At 41.0% G+C, this 19,500-nt stretch overlaps 1 long non-coding RNA gene across 3 annotated transcripts in view; it reads right to left on the minus strand.

Annotated features, from left to right (window-relative positions):
* LOC137476944 (uncharacterized) overlaps positions 1–19,500 on the minus strand; it is a 193,795-nt gene that overhangs the window by 89,986 nt on the left and 84,309 nt on the right. The gene's annotated exons all lie outside the window — the stretch shown is intronic.

Consider the following 19,500-nt stretch of genomic DNA (forward strand, 5'->3'; position numbering starts at 1 on the left):
TTAAGGGATAAAATCCTGACCCCATGTCAATTGGTGGCAAAACTCCAATTGACTTTCTGAGCACTAAGATTTCACTCACAAGTTTCTGCTTAAAGCCACTTTGGTTTCACTCTGTATCTTACATATTTCCCAGTGCTCACTGACCAAGCACAAGCAAGCCTTTCTAAAAATCACAGCTAACCAGAAGAACAAAAATAAGATGGGATGCAATGCTCAGCTGGGGTAAGAGAGTTAACTCTCAAAGAAATTAATCTTAGTATTCCAGCTGGAGATGAGGCCCAAAATGCGCAGTCTTCACATGGAAATTTAATTTCAAACAGGGCCATATTTTCCAGGTGGGGCATATGTTATGGATTTAACTATCAGCTGAGTATCTTAAGGTTTGTTGTAAATACTCAGACACTATTTTAAGACTATATATGATATGCAATGACTTAACTATATAGTTAGACATTTAAAAAATTAATTTGAAAACACTGTTAGTTTTAAATTATTTATGCTAAAGCTTTGGTGCCATAAGCTCTTTGTAAGATGCAGAAGACATATTCCTTACCATAAAGAGGTTTAAGATTTCTTTTCTTTTTCAAATTCCATTACTCTTAAGGGAAGAATCAGACTCATTTGAAAAAACCCATTCTTAGAATAATATGCATCTATCAGGGGTATATCAGAAATATAGTGAAAGTATGTATTTTTAAATTTAGAGCATGATTTCAGAAGCTTTCTCCATCAGAGTAAGTTTCTTCCTACTGACACAAGGCATAAAACTTCCACTGACTTTGAAGAGCTCAGAGTTAGGTCAACATGAAGTGCTTTTGAAAATTGCAAGCTTAAGTTAACTTTAAACTCTAAATTTATGTTTACTCAGTCACAATTTTCATTGTTCTCACTGGAATCATTACAGGAACATGTAAGTCTGTTAATAAATACCTCATTCCTTTAAGAATAGCATACCCCAGACTAGCTTTAAATAACTCATCCCTCTAAGAATGACATATCCCATCCATCTCTATATATTTCCCTAGACTCAACAGTTTCGACAACTGCTGGGAAAGAATTTATTTCCTTCAAAATCTGTAGTCCCATTGTGTGTTGTATTAGCCGGAAATGGGACACGGACCTGGATCTGCTGCAGGAAAGCATCTCCTGACGGATATGATTTTACTGAATGTCATATAAAGCCCTGAAAGATTCTTGGTCTAGGGGTTCTTTTTTGACAGGTAATATTCCACCAAAGCATGATCTTCTCTCCAATGGCCATAAATGATCTCCAAGTGAATGCTGCTGCATTTTTTTGTGTCCAAGATTAATCCAAGTTTTTCAGAAAAGTAATTGTCATTTATCAAGGTAGCATCTACACCCTCAGGTCAGAGCTGGGGCCCCAGTCTGATAGGTGTGTCCATACACATAATGAAAACACATTTCCTGTTTCAAGAAGTTCATCATTTGTGTGCAGTCAAAAGTAATGAAAAATAGGTACTAAAGCATTTTTCATGGATTTGAGACACTTTTGACATACTAAGGATTCCACTTAGCAGCAGATCCCATCTCCACCTGGAAACTCCAGCAGTTTCCTTGCTTAGGCTTTACTGGCCACAGTTCATTTCTCCCAAGCACTAAGTCTCCACATAAAGAAAGGAAAAATTTATGAAGGGGAAAAAGGAGCAGGCCATTACTTTCCAAACAAGTTACTGCCATTCACCACAGCAATTCATGTCATAAACCTTTGCTTTGGTTTCCTGAAGCAGTGCAATATCCTACAAACAAGTGCTTCTTTGAGATCTCTTTCATTGTCGCATCAGAGGTTAGTGAGGCATTGAGGTGCGAAAGCAAAGAGCTTTTTTCAGCTGCCAAAAGCTTTTGAGAGGATATACTTTGCCACCCAAAAATATGTTGTCCTCTTATCTAGTCCTGTTGTGCCCCTTCTCTGCAGTCCCCATACCAGCAATCAGGGATCCAGCCCTCACCAGTCTGGACCTTCAGGCCAAAATGCCACTGCAGAGTCTTCAGCCTCCTCCCCCAGAATAGGCTTTACTGCCCCGACATTAACAATTTTAGACACGTCACAGCCACATGTCCCGTTCTCTCCCCAGATGCTGAGAGGCAGCACTGTCACTGGACTGCAGGAGCAATGCTGTAGAGTGGAGGATCACTGAGATCTTCCCGCTGGAAAAAGGATCCCTTTCCCTCTGCTTTCAGGGGTAGGTGCCAGCTGCACCGCCTCTCTCTTCGAGGCTGGCATTTTGAATAGTGTGTGTCTTCACTAACCCAGTTGCACTTGGCAAACTGCAGTTCTTCAGGCACACAGCAAAGAAAACAATGTTTTATTATCCTCCACCTACAGCTAATGACACCAGAGGGTCAGGCAAACAAAATCTGCTCCTTGCCCTTGCATTCCTCTTTCTCCAGTTTCAGTAAATGACAGCATAGAGGCTGTCTTGCCCCCTACACTCCCTTTAAGCGATGCTCAGTCTACATGGCTTCATACCTGTATGAAAAGGTTTTCCAAAGGCCTGCCATAGATCTACAACTCTGCCACAGGCATCCCTGGAAAGTTATTTATTCCTCTTCCATAGAAAATGGTAGTACTCTGTAACTTCCTTTCTCTCACTCCTTGTCCTCTACCTAGTCTATATATGCAAAATCTTTGGTCATCAACTAGTAAATGAAAGCGTGATGTGATCAGAGACTCTCTTATCATTTATATCACTCTAAGTATCCATAGGTGGATAAAACAGATGGGAAAAAACTGTGAGAAGACTGTGATTAGCATAATTGCTAGTGATCACATCAGACAATCTGCGTAACCACAGTCAAGCATTTTTGTAAGTATTGCTAGGGAGATTAATAAGAAAATCAGTGTTGTGAGAGCCACTAAAGCAGAAGCTATATTTTTATGGAGGTTACTTTAGGGCTCCATACAGGACTGAAATGCAACAAAATTCTCAAGGCTATTCATTTGAAAGATCTTTGCATAAGAAAGTAGCAAGTCCAAACACCTTCCTGATTCCTTCACATTTTACTGTGGCCTGTGACCACTTTACAGGTGGTGTTTCCAGCGTTTTCCTGGATAAGTATCCAGTCCAGACCCAAATACATGCAGCAAGGAAAATCAGAGAAAAAGAGAAAGAGAAGGAGGAATTCTATAAATTACTCTCCAGTTCAAACTGGCAATATTTAGGGGTTTTCCTTTGAGAAAAAAAAAGAAAAAAAAAAAAAGAAAAAAAAAAACCAAACACGGAAGAAAATAGGAGTAATCAGTTTCAAGGCCTAAGAAAGGATTTTGTGCAACTAAGCCAGCATTGTGAAGCAGCCTGTGAAGAGCTGCTGGAAAGGAGGAAGCTGTTGGGATAGACCATGGGGTGGCCCTCCCCAAGTGGATCAGGCTGAGCTTGTTGTGACTTTCCTCACTCTTACCGTATGTACAGGTGTACAACAGGGCACCAGCAGCAGACTGGGGGAAATACGCGCATTAAGGTCCAAAGATGTGCTTAAAACCCCAAGAGATACAAATAGAAAATCCCTATAATCAGGTGTGCTCTCAGTCCCTGGAATTCCACTGGCTCGCTCTTTGAAGTAGGACACATCAGAAGCACACTTGTTCATTCCACGCTGTCTGCAATGTATCAGGAGAAGCTTTTGTTTCTCACCCTGCGTGACAAGTGCCAAGAGCAACAAGGTCCCAGTATGAGCTGGGCTACTGGGTGTTAGAGCATTATGAGTACTTATGATGCTGGCTTTGGAGTAGAGTTCAGTGAGAATTCCAATACACAAAACTGAGTCTTTTTTTTGTGAGAAGCTATCATACTTGCACTTACACACAACCCCTGAAATTCAGCTGGACCAAAGTCCCAACCTTGCACATCTGTCTTTTCACTTGGCCCACAGAATTCCATCTTGATTTTGATAAGATATAAATTGTGGCTTTTGTACTATCCAGCTGTAGCCGAAACTTTTCCAGCTTATGCTCCCAAGGAAAATTTGGCAGAAAAATTTCACACTAAAAAATAAAGTATACAAATGACATCCACATTTAGGTATGAGTTTTCTATGGCAGAGTAGAAAACATACTACAGCAAATGCAGCTGAACTGGGTCAGGTTCCCCTTCAAATGTTTTTCTCCTTGAAGTTCACTTCTCAGGCCCTAAACACAACAGAAACCCTATGGACAGGGCACAGGCATGGCTGCTCCCTAAGTCTGCACACAGCATCCCCAGGTCACCGTCCATGCTTGGGGGAGTAGGATTTTTTACGTCCATGGACCAATTGGTTCCATTTTGTACTCACATGGCTATGGTGATCAAGCACCTGAAGCCAAGCAGCATTCATTTTGCATGCAAACACTGAGGGCTCTGGCTTCAGGTTTTGCCAGTTATTCACAATAGGGGAATAATCACAGTAGTTCCCAGCAGCATCTGTATTATCATCTTTACTTCTTCTACACCTTGTCATTTCTTAATCTCAGGCAGAAATACAAATCACTGCCCTCTGTATGCAGGTTGCTTAATAACCACTTCAACCCATGGCAAATTCTCTGTTTCTGTTTTGATTCATCAACATCCACTAAGAACTTTCTAATGGTCTTTTCTTCATCCCTTGCTAGACTGTGTCAGCTTTTTCTTTACATTTCCCCACCAGCTCCCTTTTCTTCAGATTACCAAGCATGTAATGTCTCATCGCTTCTGTTTGCTTTTTTAACCTTTTCATACCAGAACTGCCCTCTTTACAACCACTGCACTTCAGTTGTCATACAGTGACTGACCTCAGCATCTTCCTCCTGTTAGATTTGCAAACACATACCCTCATAACCTCCCCATGCTGCCCCATAAACTTGTCTTCTTTAAAATTAATAGCCTTCAGGTAATAACCACAAAAAAATATTTAAAAAAACCAATACAAACCTAACTGTAACTACCAGTGAAGCTTGTATGTGTATTCACTACACACATCTAAAGTACTTGAGGGAAGACATTTTATTTCACCACCTTTTCCCAGGACCTAGCTCTCTGCCACCACATAAAAAAGCTGAAGAAATAAGTCAGAAAATTAAATATTTACAGTTCTGCAGCTAGGACTGACCCCACTTGTCAGTGGAGTCACTTGTTATGTGATCTCAATTATAAGTTCACATACTAGGTCTTTTCTCTTCAGAAGAATGTTTTCCTACAGAGTGCACAGCACAGATGCAAAAAGAGAAAGACATGGCAGCTTTGAAAGTGTCATTTGTACACGTGCCCCAACTTCTCAGCTCAGCAAAGTTATCAGCAAATGAAAATGTGCCTTTTCTAGTGGGAACACCAGGCAGCTAGCTCCTCTGAGGTCTGTATTCCCTCTAATTAATAAAAGTGCACCCGACAAGACCTTCTTTAAGCTTTTCTTCCATTATCCTTCAGGCACCCCCGAGGGACAACGCACTCTGAAGTCCCACAGAGGTGGGAAATCTGGCCCTGACTTTCCTGCGGTGCTCTCCCACACCAGCCTGGCCCCTGGCCCCTCTGCCACCATGCCAGCACTGGTCCAACAACCACCTGCGCCTGAGGGTTGGGAATCACAGAGCAGAAGAAAGGCAGCTCCGATGAGATTCCCAAACTCAAAAAAGCCCTGCTAAGCGGCACACTCCCACTCTCCCTATGTGCATCTTAGCACTGCAACCTCTTCACATCTCACGAGCTAGCGTGGAACAGATGCGTCCCCCCGTCAGGAGGCAGCGACACCCCTCCCTCCTCACATGACTCATATGATGTCAGAGTTGTCCTTGTCACCGACCCCAATTCAGGCTCACACGTCAAGGACACGCTTGCCTGGTGGATCCTCAGCATGATGGATAATCCATCCCCTCTCATGTGGGTTTCCTACATCCCACCTAGCCACAGAAAAGAGAGGACTTGTTCTAGTTGAGGAAACTTGGCTCCTTTGGCAGTTCCAGTGGCACAGCCATGCCGAGAAATGCTGGCAGAGGCTGCAAGGTTTTGAAAGCTAGGTCAGCATCTCCCTGTACAACACCAATGCCACCCTCAATCAATGTCCAATACAGAGAGGCAAACGATTTTTTATAGAACAGTCATGTACTTTCATGTGATCTAATATTAGCTGTGCTGTATGTAATTATTTTATGTAGTACTCTGCGTTCTGCTTGCACTCCCATCGATATGTCTAGTAGATATTTGTAGTTCCTAGTAATTTAATAGCTAGTTTGTGCCCTAAAGCATAAAAACATTTCTACCCTATCTAAAGTAACCGTGGGTGGTGTTATCCATATAAAATCTTTGAGTCCTAATGAGCTTTTGTTCTCAAGTTATAACCCAAAAATATATCACCCGGCTGTTCCGTTCCCTGCTGAAGATCCTCACTATGATGTGAAAGGAAAAGAAATTAAAACCTTAGATAAATGTGTTTGATCTGCCACAAAGAGGGAAAAGACATCCCCTCTGTATTGTATCTTGTTGGGATTTTTTCACAGACCCATTTTGTGCTCATTGCTAAATGTTTAAAGGCTGAAGATGAGCTGCATTTTTGCAAACCCTGATCTGAAGACAGCTGTGGTCTGAGCTGGAAGGAGTGGCACACTGGTCCTGCTGCCCTGGGCTGAGGTGGCAGTAGATGCTAGAGCCTGGACATGATGCCAGAAAGCAGCACGGTGTTTGGGATTCCAAAGGGGCAAAAGGCAGCAAGCTCCCTTGTCCTTGAAGGAGTATTGTTAGGAGACCTCCCACCCTTCTGCCTGGGGAAGAGGAGGCTCTGAGACGCGCAGGGAGGCACTGCAGAGAGCAGGTCTCCCGGGCTGTCCACTCTGTGGCAAGAAAAGCCCGTCCCTTGCCCGCAGCGAGGCTTTGTTTCACCCTCACAACAATCTCGTTACTGTGAGTAACGGGGAGTACGGCGATGCCAGCATGTTCCCTTTGCCTCTTCCTTAACTTGTCTTTATTCACAGCCATGGAGGCAGGCCAGAGCCAGGCACTCACCAGGAGCCAGGCTCAAGCCTTCCTTGGCGTGCCCACCTCTGCTCTTTAGGAGAGGGTACAGGCTGTACAATACATCATCTGTTATGCAATGATACCCGGCGCATGGTTCCGCTTTGCTTCCCGGCGGCAGGAATATATCACTGCCCCCCTTCCCTTCCCTTCCCCTCCCACCCCATCCCCCAGCCCCATTCATCCCCACCACTCACTGTTTACTAGCAAAGCCCTGCCCGCTCTGTCAGGAGCACCCCAGTTCACAACCAAGCAGCCGCGTGGGTTGTGGTATTTTGGCCAGGGGAGGAGGCATGCCAGGGAGCCAACTTGTAAGAGGGAATTTTTTGGGGCCCGTTTCAGTTCTGCCACTGCTCTCCAGTAAATAGTTGCACTCTACCACTTAGTCCAGGTCTAAATGTGCCTGGATTTACTTACTCCCCATCACACTTGGTTATCTTATATTTTAAATAAAATTAAAAGTGTGAGAAATAACACTGAGTATATTATCCCAAAGGAAACAAAAAGTATCCTGTCAGCTAAGTTGCAAAAAAGCCCAAGATAAAATTCCTGGATGAACATCTTCTGAAATACCAAAGAAATTTGTACAGTTTTGACCTTAGAGGTAACATCCATCTCCAAACACACAAGGGAAAGTGCCTCTGATGGTAAAACCTGGCTGCTTTATTAAGACTGAACAGCAAGTCAAAGATACTCTGCTAAGAAGAAAATAATCCCCTGTCCCATCAAAGCAGCAGGTAAAAAGTGCCAGCAAATCCTGTCTGCTCAGTTCTAAAGAGATTTCTTAGTATCTATGCTTTGAAACAATGAAATCTAGATACAGTGTTAACTGTCACCAGAGAGTAAATGGAGACAGTGGAAATGAATTCTTCCCTCACAGTTAAGAAAGATTCTGGCATTCAGCATTATCAGTAAATCCCAGAAGCAGCAATCAGCAGGTAGTCTGTTCAGTGTAACTAGATAGTGCCATCACATACAAGGATTTAAGAAATGCATCGCCCCAGAGAGATACCAATTACAAGATAATCAACTTCTACTTTCTGTGATTGTGGGGAAAACTGTAATAAAATTGTAATCCCATCCTTGCCATGCCACACCTTATAGCACCTTTCCTTATTGCTTGAGCCAAACAGAGATATGGGAATTAGGAAGTGGTGAGGAAACAACTGGTTTGCAAAATAAACAAAACAAAATAAATAGCACAAATATTTGACTGTGCAAACTCTGGCCATTTCACTGTTTTTTTTAGCAAAAACCCCCAAGATACTGTATCATAGATAATAGTCAAGTGACTATCATACTCCTTTGATTAGCTCAAGGAATAAGGCTTAGGATTTTGTGAGTTTAGAGGAATACTGTCTTAAACCATCTTCAGCATCTCAGGTGAAAGCTGTTGACAACCAGAGAAAAAATAACCTCATTCTCCCAGAAAAAGCTATTCTAACCACTGAATCTTACTGCAAAAATTCATCAAAATTGTTCAGATTACAGAAAGAAATTCTCATCTCAACAAAGCATATTTTTCTATCATTAGAATTGTGCAGCCTGCTTTACGAGTGCAAGTATTTCCAGCACAGGCTTTGCTGTGTTTGCAAGAGCACAGAGGTTGCTGGGCTGTTTGAGAAAGTTCTTTGAGGAAACAGTTCAGCTGCAGACATCTGCACCAGCAAGGAGGCTCTACCCTCTCAGCATGTTTAACATGAATCCACAGTATAAAGTGTACTGGGATACTCAGGGGCAGCAAAAAGTTGAATACTCATCTCAAATATAAAAACAAAAATTAAGAACAGAGTAAGAGTGACTAATACAGCTGCACATGACTACAATTCAACTGTGCCTACAGAACCCTCCTCTGAGAGTGCTGGGGAAAAGACCCCACAGCCCTTCTTTTCAGTATCAGCCACTCAACTCTTTCTGACGAGCTGCCAGATACTTGCCAGGGCCCCTCTCAGCCCCAGGACCTGTACTTCAAGCATGCCCTCCAACACCCAGGTATGCACACCCAGCTCCATTAATGAGGAGAACCAAATAGATACCTTTCCCTCACCTCCCACCTTTTCCTGCCTTCCCAGTTCTCTCCCTTCCTATATTTCAGCTGTGGAGTTGAAGAAAGCATAGCAGCTGAGCCACTGACAGCCATACAAGCACAGTCCTGTAATGATAAAGGGAGTGAATAAACAAGTTGTATTCATCCTCTGTATCTTGCAACTTCACTGTCTGCTACTCTTGGTCCTTTTTAATTTCTTGCTATCTCACTCACCCCCTTTTTTCGCTTTCTGCTTCTTTCTCTCTTCCTTTGGCTTTGCAGCTTTAGTGTCTTTCATATTTGGGGGAATGCATTCTTTCTTCTTTCCCAAATGCACTCTACTCCTTTCTCAAATCTCTTCCAAACACCCACCCTCTACATATATAAGCCTCATCTCTCCTCATTCTTATTACAATGAACTGCTGTGCTTTGTTGTGCCTTGCTCACACTGCATATCTCTATTTTATAGAGCATTTATGCCACCGTACACATAATACATAACTGAGCATTTCAGCATGGAAGCAATTGCCTCTTACACTGAAGTAAATCTGGAATTGACAGTTCTAAAATGCTTATAACTGCAGGACTGTCTTTCATAGACTCACAGATTTTAAGGCCAGATGGGACCATTAGATCATCTAGTCTGAGCTCATCTGAAAACCTGCTCTGGTTCTTCCCTAATAATGGGTGTCCATGCGATGCCATCAGGACCTACCAGCACAGCATCCCAGGATTCGTGTTTCAGTTGTCACTATGCACAGTGCAGCCAGCGTATCAGCTGCATGGAGCATCCTTCCAACTCCAAACCGCCGAGGTACTCGGAACTACCACCTTCCTCCGGCAATCCTACTTGCACAAAGGAAGCAGGTAGGCAAGAAGGGAGATAAAAGGGAAACCGGCCTTTTTAGGGGGAAAAAAAGCCTCCAACGCAGTTCTCAGAAAAATCACATATACCATTTTTGCCGTTCCTGTTGCAACACAGCTGAAATATCAGGCATAAAAGCCCAAATCAAAACCATAAACAGTTCCTGCACAAAGAAGCTAACTGAAACACAACAAAAAAAAAAAAGTGCACATGCAGTATCATCTGTGTTCACACTCCATAATCCTGGCTGATTATTTGTCATATTTTACATTTCCTTAAAATCCACATCCTATTTTTATTTTTCACCTTCTGATATTTACTGGCATTATATTTTCCCATTATCATATGGCTCTGAAAACTGAAATAATTTATTTACATTAAGATCTCTAGTTATATTTTAGAAGCTAGCAGATTCTTGCATTTGGATTCCTCTGGTATATAAACAGGGCTTTGCCTTCAATAAATCCATGTACCTTGCATGTACAAAATAAAACACACTGAAAAAGTCTAAGATAAGTCAAAACCCTGGAATTTACATTGACTTAAAGAATTTAGTATATTATCTAATTTGGCTGCACATAATGGGAACTTACCAGTAATTCATCTATATGTCCCCATAATTTCAATATATTCCAAGGAGATGCAGCAATTTTCTTGTTTGCTTCAAATCCACGTTTTTTTTTTTTTTTTTTGTGTGTAGGTGTGTTTTAATGCCTTTTCCCCATTTCTGGGGTGTGTATCTGCATGAGAATATGCACAATTATCATCTTTAAAAGGCTAACTTAAGCATCCAAGTTTTAAAAGGAGTTCTCAAAGGAAAAGCTAATTTATACTTCATTCCTTGACTATTAACTGCATTGGAAAAGTAGAAGTAGAATCAAATTATTTTTGCCAACTGATTGCTTTCAGAAATTTTTACACTAGCCAATATGCAAATTTCTTAATGAAAACCATCCTGGGAATTTATTAAACTGTTCATACTGAAGAAAATTACTTTCATTTACATTGAAAAGTGAAATAATCTATCCTGACCTATATATGTGCTTGCCAAGATTCTATCTCCACTATACTTGGGGTCTTTACCATGCTATCACCGTGAAGAAGAGCAATTTCTCCTCTTTGTTTTGTTTTGTTGGTTTTTTTTTTAATAAAAAGGCAAATAATAGGCACTGCCAATAGCCATTGTTGACCCAAGTCAAAAGTGTTTGAAATTAATTTATCCGCTTTGGATGGTGTATAAATTTCTCATTACAAGTGTCAGTGATGGACAAGAAACCATTCCAAAAAATGTATTGGGTATCATGCCAAACTCTGTAATCAAGGTCTCTTGCAGAGACTCTGGAGTATACAAAGGGTTTCACACAGTCAGGAGCGTTAGCTATGCATGCTTTCCCGTTGCCCGGGCTCAGCCAAATACTCTGTGAGAACAACACGTATATACACTTTGTTTTATTATGCCTCGCAGATGCTTTTTTTGTTTTATATTTCAAGCTTTGTCAGGTCTAATGTTTGTTCCTTCATCCTTCAGCCCTCCCTCTTCCCCCCTGCATCCCCCCCACCCCCCAAATTTCGGAACAGCTTCCTAGACAGACCCAGTATCGATTACATAAACTGTCTTTCTTGGAAAGTAAAGTGGGGGGCTGGGGGGGTGTATTTGGGATTTCTTCTACTTGCAACTGAAAATGGCAGCCATTGAACAGATCTGGTCAATGACAGTAAGAGAATAAGCCCAGCAGAAAGTGGTAATATATTGTGTTACACTTATGCCAACTTGCCAAGTCAAGTTCTTTTTCTCAAGCGCATGTACAGTTTGTTCTTGCTATCCTCAGTTAACTCTGCTTTCTGAATAGAGGAGATGGGAACTGCTCAAAGGCCACAATAGCATGTTCTACTTAAGGTTTCCTCTCCACACTAACCATTGTGGATAGCACTCTTTACAGTCAAGCGCTCTTGAATAAGAAAGCTCTCATTAAGGAGATGAAGCTATGTTTTCTTTACCTTGCAAGAATTCTGCAAAATGAGATTTTCCTCATTACAGGCAAAGTACCTGCTGCTAAAAAGAAGCACAAAGTTGGCTCTATTTCCTTGAATGGATTTGAAGCTGCCTTCAAAACTAGCAGCAAAAGAGCATCAAAATGACAATATTGTACAAGAAATGCATCAGGAATGAGCGATTAATCTAAGTTTCTATGGGAACATGAAAAATGACATATTGGATCAGATGAGTGGCCTGCTTAGTCCAAGATATTCTGTCAGCTAATATTGTGTACCGCGGCAAGCAAAGGCTTAGTGCCCCACAGCAAACAACTATCCCCACAAACATAGAAAACACAGGTAGGACAGCTTAGCTTGAGAACAACGATCCGTTGATGGTCTGAGGCAGGAGGGCTGAGATGCATTTTGTAGCTGGTGTACACAAAAAAGATTACCGCCAACATTGCTAAAGCAAATACCATTTTATTGTGATTTTCTCCGTCACTCAACCTTGGTAGCACTCCCTGTCTCAAGCTGAGTTTTTCAGGCAGGGGAGCCTGCCAAAGGGTGGGTGGCTTAAATCACATTGGATCCAAATTTTTATAGGGTTCTGGGGTTGAATTTTTGTTCAATAAGGAATATAAAACCCACACACTCTTCAGTATTGTGCATTAGAACTGCCATGGTGAAGCCTGATGTAGCAGGTATTACTTTTTTTTGTTGTTTGTTTTACAAAATACTGCTTAAAAAGAACATACATGTAATAAAATTTTGCCAGTGCAAGGAAGGACAAGGATGGATCTTTGCTTCAAATAGCTATTCAAAGAGAACAGCAATAAATTCTGCCAGTGCAGTGTGTTTACTGCACAGCAATCTTCAAATCTAAAACCAGCAATAAAATGTAGGTAACAAAATATTACAGAGCACAGTAAAATATAATAATATGAGGTAAAACAGTAGTAATAACAATGTCCATGGATAAAAGGTGGCTGAGTCATTACCGGCATCATCCATTGTAACTGCATAAGAAAAAAAGTCACAATTTGCGTGTTTCCCTACCAAATTTTAGTTTTTCCCTTGTGATTCTTCTCCCCAAAGGAGGTCATTCCTAAAAGCTCCCACTGCAAGAGTCCATTTCCATGTTTAGTTGTACCAGAAAGTAGGGAAATTATTTGATGCCATTTTAATCTTCAGATTTGAGTGTTTATCCACTGTTTCAAGGCAAATTTCTTTTGCTAGTAAAAATTACAAAAATATATTATAATATCTATAAATTTATGACAAAAGTTGAACAGGGAAAATCTCTTCCCCTAGAAAAATACAGAGTATTTTACCATAAAATATCTGTGGTCAATTCCTACTGCTACATATGTCTCTGGCAGTCCTTCTGCTTTTGGTCTTTTTCATCCATAGAAGTGAAAAAGAAGCAAGAAAATTCTATTAGAAGTTCTTTGAAAAGTCCCACAGATAAAGACATATAAAACTGAGACTGGAAGTTATTTTCAGTAGCAACCTTAACTGCTACAGAGACAATCTTTTAATTCCACCACCATATACCATAAGAACATATTAAACAGCACTAAGCATTAGGAATAACATAGAATAATGATAATGAAGTGGCTGGCACAGTTTGCCCATCCACATTTGCAATTAAATTAACTTTCTAGTTAAGCTAATTGTTTCTGGCATGACAATATGGAGCAGTCAGTTAAGACACAATTTTTTAATCACGCTCTGTTTTCCTGTGTCAAACAAGAAATTGGTAGAATTAAAGGCTGTATTCTGTGCAATGTGGCATTTTGTGTTGGCACAAGCACTGCAGTGCTTGCTTTGGTTCTCCACTGAGTCCAGAAGCTCTGACTACCCTGGTTGGAGCCCTCTGCTCTCCATCCAGAAACACAGAGAAACAGGATGATTTCATAGGGTGCCCATGGTAAGGTTCCCTTCTGGCAAGCATGAAAGCTGGGGAAGATGGACAAGACATGGGAAGCCAAGAATTTACAACCCAACATTTTCACCTATCAAACTTACACTTTTAGGTCACTGGCTGCTGGCACCTGGTCACAGTCATTTTCATCCTCTACTGCATGCCTGGAGATTGTGAAAAAGCTCAAAACAGCATCCTTGTCTCATCCCACATGCCTGTTCATCCCTGCATTCCCAGACTCCATGCCAAATACTTATCTCACTTTATTGTGATTATTATAGCTCAGTGCAATATAACTTGGTGGATCAGTCACTTCTAACCCCAGGGACTCTGAGTCCACAGGGTGAATTTGATCAGATATTAAAATACAAGTGAATGAGTAGATTAACTCAGTTAAGTATTATGGTGAGAACATTAAAGCTTGCCTTTAGTCAGTAGTGAACTGGCATCTATGCAAACCTGTAGTGATCACACATCGTGCAGCATCTCTGAACTTTATCACAGAGAGCAAGTCCCAGTCTCCTGTGGCCTGTGTGAGGGACTGGTGTGTTACACAATGCCCAAATCCCACAGAGAAACACCAGCACTGAACTATGCCATGCCTCATGTCATGTGCAACTTTTTCCATAAGCACCCTTGGGAGATTTTAATCTCCTTGGGAGATTCAGATTTTAGCAATTTTGCTAGGAGTAAAATATTCACACATATTTGCTGAGAGTGAATTTGGAGTTTGACTTCAGAGTTGACCTAAGACATTGGAACAGTGGTCTGATGCAAAGTCTTCAAAGTGAACATTTTCTCCAAAACCCTTTTTGTGTAAATTGTTTATCAAATTAAATCAACTTTATTCCTCTTTTCCATACTTATTCACTACCAGAGAAAATGAAATAAAGAATCTTGAACTTTTGCTAAAGTAGTGCCTTGCCTTTTATAAAAAACATCAAAAAACTAAAGATTTTTTTTCACTCCTGCAGTCCACAAAGCATTTTCAGAGAGGAAAAAAAAAGTTTAAATTATTCATTTGAGAAATGTAATGTTCTCCAACCAAATCTCACTACCAGTCCTTTTGGACACAGCCGAAAGGACAACCAGCAGCTAAGAGGCCACTTGAGGAGGTCAGACAAGAATTCACACTAAGCACCATGCAGCTGCCCTCCTCTCTCTGCAGTGTGCCTATGTACCGCTGTGGCCTTTATCCAAAGAGCAGTAAGAAAGCATCACGGCAGGATTGACCAAAACTTGCTGAAATCATTGAGTGGAAGAACTGTTTTTCATTTGTACTAAATACAAATAAACATTAAGCTCATTTGCGGAGCAAAATAATCAAAACAATGGGAGAACAACCAAAGCATAAACATATGGGAAGTTTGGAATGAAAATAAGCCCTGGAGTCTAGATGTTTAGGACTTTGGTAGCAGAATGCTTGTTTTGGATGGTTGTGGGAGAATCTCCAATCAAAAGTCAAAAGGAAGCATCAAAAAGAGCCACAAAAGCATCAACAGCATGACTTCAAGATAAACCTTAAGAAAACTATTGAGGCAAGTGCTGACTGAAAGAGATTGGGAATTTCAAGCAAGGGAATTATCTCTTGTTTGATTCTACCTGCAGAAACAGAAATCAGGACTTTGTAAATAAACAGGATTGCATCAAAGATAAGTGACTCAATCATCAATTGCACTTGTTAACATTCAGACTCTGGCTTCCTACAACAGGGTTAAAGAGAGAAACCCCCATGTTCTGGTTTCCAAGAACAAAGCCTGTGAGCTGGTATCTCTCCTGTATCAGGGCAGAACAAAAGGCAGTACACAGTTCAAACATGCAAAGAACTGGAGGAGTTAAAAAAGCACCTGAAAACTTACTGGTAAAGATGAACCATTTTTAGAAAGCCAATGGCAAAATGCCCAAAGAAACTAAGAGTTGCAGCTGCAACAGTTGTGGTTTGAAATAAGATTGGAAAGGGCTACAAAAGCTTTGACCAACCTGGAAGTTGCTATCTGATAAACTGCAGAAAGGGCTCAGGGAATTGAAAACTGTCCCAGAGAATGAAAATGAACCAGTATCAACAACCGTGACATGCTGAAAGGGAGGGAAAGGAAAAAAAAACCCCAAAACTTCATTTGAATTAGGTGGGAACAAACCTTTTCCCTGATATACTCAAATATCAGCAAGGACCTCAAGGGCAAATTGGCTATACACCAGTTTGCAGACACTCAGGTAAGAGCCGGAAATAAAGATCAGCAAAAGACAAAAAGATATTGTACTGACTGTACAATTTACTACAGATCCTGAACTTTTTTCACAGCTGCATACCACAAAAGGAAACAGCTGCTGCAAACAGAAGAAGATGCCAGGAATTTGCCAAGATCTCTACAGTGCTGTTTCTCTATCTCAAATTCAGTTCAGTTCAATTCATACCATCATTATGCTATGTGGAAGGAGTAATGACCAATCTGAGTTTATAAAGCAAATGAAATTGGCAACAATGGCAAAAATGAAGGCATGCAGATGAGGTCATCATTGATCCTGGAGGAAAAAAAAATACCTTTCAAGGAAAATAGTTATAAACACAGGCCTAGTGAGAATGGCATGTTCTAAACCAGACCCCCAACACCAAGATGCAGAACAGGCTGGAGAGGAGCATGAAGCTGAACCAAGCCAGGAGTTCAGACACCAGTCACACACCAGTTTGTAGTTTCTGTAGGGAGCTTAACAGTTACTTTTTTTTAAAGAATAAATAAACAGAGAAGGCTATTTACTGTGTAATAAGTAACTATCTGAAATACACAAGAATCACTGAGTCAGATTTTGGTTGTGACACCAGGAATAAAAGGTAAGGGAATGGGTCATTCAACCTACAGATCTCTTTTGCAGTGCCCAAGCCCCATCTTTAGGGGCAGAAATACCACTAGGAATTACAGGCAGTGGCCTCTTTCCAGCAAATGAAAGATGAGGAGAGCTTGAAACTTGCTTGAGACCCCAGATCCCTGGGGATCTTTAGCTGCTGAAGTTCTCCTGGATCTGAAACAAGAACAAATCTCTATACATTTACAGAATTCTTCTGATAATAGTCAGAAAGAGATGGGGAAAGGTGGACCATGATGGCAAAAAAATGGATTTTGTAAATTAATATGAACTATAGGAAGTTTGGGTGTGAACATGTAAACACTCAAAAAATGTATTACCTTTTAATCTGGCACCCTACAAAGCACTCAAAAAGAAGCAAGAAAATATTTTTGAGACTGTTTTGTTAGAAATTATTCTCTCTCTGACAAACACCTGAGTTGTACTTGACTGCTTCCACACAAGAGTGACCCTGGATACCTAAACAGCATCCTTCTTTCCAGCAGGGAAGCAGTAAAGAAGCCTTATAAGCCCATGGAAGAAGTGTGTCAGGAAGCTAGAACAGACCCTTCAGCCAAATCTCAGGCTGAGTCCAGTTAAGGCAAAAAGATGACAGCATCAGATTACAGAAAACAACACAAAGTCATTTAGCGTGTGCTCCTTTATTACTGTAAATAGTACCCTAGATACTGGTGAAAGCTTGGTCTGGTTTACTACCCTGAATCTTAAAAGTAGCAATTGGCAAGTAGAAGTGGATCCAGAGGGACAGGGGAAGAAAAAAACCAACACATTCACAGCAGGACAAGAACTGTGGCAATTTAAAATGATGGGTTTTGGCTAGTGCAATACATCAGCTACATTCAAAAGTCTAATGAAGAGGGTATTATGTGGCATGCCTCTCTCAGCCTGTTTGTTATACCTAGATGATATCCTGGTGCATGGTAAAATGTTGGAACAAGAACTGATACATTAATAAATGGACTGTAATTAGCTTAAAGCTGCTAGTCTTAGACTGTCTAAATTGAAAAGCAAGGAGCTTGTTCCAAAAAGAGGTAATTTACCTTGGGCAAATCAAGCAAGGAAGGGAGCAAGACTTCACTGGACAATGAGAAGCAGCCCAGATCTTGCAGCTGCCCCCACACAGGGATAGGCAACAGCTCTCAGAGGACTCTGTTTCTTGGTTTCAAGACTATCAGCATATTTTTCAGCATTGCAAAACCACCAAATTGATTAGGGAAACCATCCCAGTAGTAAGCCAGTGTAAAGTTAATGTCTCCAGACTTGAAAAGGGCTTTTGCAATTGTTCCTGTCTTAGCTACCTGCACCCTGAGGCTTCTTCATCCTGTCCACTCATTAGTGTTTGGGGGCAAGCGCAGCTGCACACAAAACTTAGAACGTGAATCACTGAACAGAAGTACAAATTTTCTGAAGGGATTTATTCCCCCTCACAACAAGATGCCCCAACAAAACAGTTTTGCCACACTGGATCTCCAAGGAAGTTCATGGTCAGCATAGAACAAGCTTTTGCAAAAATGGTTCATATTGGGAATCCTAAAATGATTGAACCAGCAATGTATGTTTGCATAGCCACACATAGTTATGAAACTACACCTGGCCCAGTAGCTCATTACAGTTAATAATCTCTGGGGAAACACAGCAATTTTCCCATGATTCCCAGAAGCATAAATATTTCTGCTTCATCCAGTGAAAGATTTGTCATCTTCCCAAGAACAGGATCCCAGTACTTATAGTGCAACATATGACATAAAACTAATTTGCTAAGTGTAGCCCTTGGGAGAGAAATCCCTCAAAATACCCTTCTGAGTCAGATGAGCTACAGTGCAGGCAAGGGCAAACTAACCAGGAAAAAATGTCCAGAACAAAATTCATGTATCAGGAGTGCTTTTGTCTGCTGTGGTAGCCATAATCAGATGCTGGAGATGAGGAAGGACAGAGCAATCCTATTTCCAACTCATAGTCTCTCAGCTTCCAACTATTTTCAGCCCTGAGACTTCCTGACCCGTGTATAGTTTACATGCCGTTAGTAATTCTCCCTGATTTTGTTTTTCATGAACTTAAACATGTAAACCTGTCACATTCACAATGTCTTTTGGCAGTGAGCTCTGCTGGTCTACCACCCACTTTGTAAAGCCATTCAATGCTTTGGAACATCCTTGTCTTCCTTTGAAGCTTTTTTCCCTATCCACAAAAGCATGCAAAAATGAAAGGTCCAAAACATGAGTGCATTCAAGGTGAACCTTGATATTCTTTGTGTTGTCTTCAGTGATTTCCTTGGTAACTATTAACTTTTTTTTTTTTAATCATTGTGGAGCACACAAGAATTCACAGAGCTGTCAACATCCCTGGCACCTTGCTCCTTCATTGTAACAGTCAGTGCACATCCTGGGAATCAGGGTAGTTTGCAAGCCTTCTACATAACCTGCATTGGTGACAAAGGTGATGAATGGCATGCAGATGTATGACAATGTGCTGACAGAGAGCACTGATCTCGTATCCTTAAGCAAAGATAAAGCTGCTAACTGTATTTGCAGCTGATTATCACTCTGGTTTTTATTTAATCTTTTTTGTTTTCCCATCATCAAATTGATATCAGTGCAACCACTTGTCTCCCAACTATTTCTTCATTTTGGAGTTCTCCCTATACAAATCACTTCTTATTTGCTGCCTTCTAAGCTACCCAGCTCAATCTCTAGTCCTACTCCATTTCTAGTTTCATTTCTAACACCCTTTCAGCCTGATTTTCTCCAAACAACTGCCAGCCGAGCATCTACATTGGGTGGGTTCTCCTTCAGCAACACACTGAAAGAAAAGCCAAAACTCCCTCTTGGCTTAAGCATCTGGTACCACTCTGCCTTGGACCAGCTGTGATTAGACC

The sequence above is a fragment of the Anomalospiza imberbis genome, chromosome 7 (genome assembly GCF_031753505.1).
Source record: "Anomalospiza imberbis isolate Cuckoo-Finch-1a 21T00152 chromosome 7, ASM3175350v1, whole genome shotgun sequence".
In the NCBI taxonomy this organism is placed as follows: Eukaryota; Metazoa; Chordata; class Aves; order Passeriformes; family Viduidae; genus Anomalospiza; species Anomalospiza imberbis.